The sequence below is a fragment of the Geospiza fortis genome, unplaced genomic scaffold, assembly GCF_000277835.1.
Source record: "Geospiza fortis unplaced genomic scaffold, GeoFor_1.0 scaffold61, whole genome shotgun sequence".
Classification (NCBI taxonomy): Eukaryota; Metazoa; Chordata; class Aves; order Passeriformes; family Thraupidae; genus Geospiza; species Geospiza fortis.
The window spans coordinates 1,647,877-1,649,282 of NW_005054430.1; the positions used below are offsets into that span (position 1 = coordinate 1,647,877).

Sequence of the window (1,406 nt, forward strand, 5' to 3'; positions counted from 1 at the left end):
CGCTCTGCGAGCCGCTGCCTGCACACGGCCCTCTGGTCCTGATCCATTCCTGATCCATTCCTGATCCTTTCCTGATCCCATTCCTGATCCATTGCTGATCCATTGCTGGTCCATTCCTGATCCATTGCTGATCCACTGCTGGTCCATTCCTGATCCATTGCTGGTCCCGTTCTTCCCTGCACACAGCCCTCTGGTGCCTTTCCTGATCCATTCCTGATCCATTCCTCATCCCATTCCTGATCCCATTCCTGATCCCGTTCTTCCCTGCACAGACCCCTCTGGTCCCATTCCTGATCCATTCCTGACCCTTTCCTGATCCATTGCTGGTCCATTGCTGATCCATTGCTGGTCCATTCCTGATCCATTCCTGATCCATTCCTGGTCCATTCCTGATCCATTCCTTATCCCATTCCTGATCCCATTCCTGGTCCCATTCCTAATCCCATTCCTGATCCATTGCTGATCCATTCCTGATCCCATTCCTGGTCCCATTCCTGATCCCATTCCTGATCCATTGCTGATCCATTCCTGATCCCATTCCTGGTCCCATTCCTGATCCCATTCCTGATCCATTGCGGGTCCATTCCTGATCCCATTCCTGATCCATTGCGGGTCCATTCCTGATCCCATTCCTGATCCCATTCCTGATCCCATTCCTGGTCCCATTCCTGATCCCATTTCTGATCCCTTTTCCCTGCATAAATCCCCTTTCTCCTGGCTATATCCCCTTTTCGCTGGATAAATTTCCTTTTCTTGCCTGGATTTCCTTTTCCCTGGCTAAATCCCATTTTCCCACCTAGCTTTCCTTTTCCTGCCTGGATTTATTCCCTTTTCCCTGGATAAAAATTCCCTTTTCCCACCTGGATTCCCTTTTCTCTGGAAAAATTCCCTTTTTCCTGCCTGGATTTATTCACATTTCCTTGAATAAATTTCCTTTTCTTGCCTGGATTCCCCTTTCCCTGGCTAAATCCCCTTTTCCCACCTGGCTTTCCTTTTCCTGGCTGGATTTATTCCCTTTTCCCTGTCTGGATTCCTTTTTTCCTGCCTGGATCCACTTTTCTCTGGCCAGATTCCCTTTTCCCTGGATAAATCCCCTTTTCCCTGGCCATAAACCCTTTTCCCTGGATAAATCCCCTTTTCCCTGGCCAAATCCTGTTTTCCCACCTGGCTTTCCCTTCCCTGCTGGATTTACCCCTTTTCTCCCCTGGATTTCCTTTTCCCTGTCTCAATTCCCTTTTCCCTAGCCATAATCCCCTTTTCCCTGGATAAATCCTGTTTTCCCCCCTGTCTTTCCCTTCCCTGCTGGATTTATCCCTTTTCCCCCCTGGATTTCCCTTCCCTGCTGGATTTATCCCTTTTTCCCACCTGTCTTCCCCTTCCCTGCTGCATTTATCCATTTTCCTGCC

The 1,406-nt window shown here is 49.3% G+C and overlaps 1 protein-coding gene across 1 annotated transcript in view; it reads left to right on the top strand.

The window, feature by feature from the left end:
- The window catches only part of ASB13 (ankyrin repeat and SOCS box containing 13), an 11,427-nt gene that overhangs the window by 6,724 nt on the left and 3,297 nt on the right, over window positions 1-1,406 (top strand). The window lies entirely within an intron of this gene.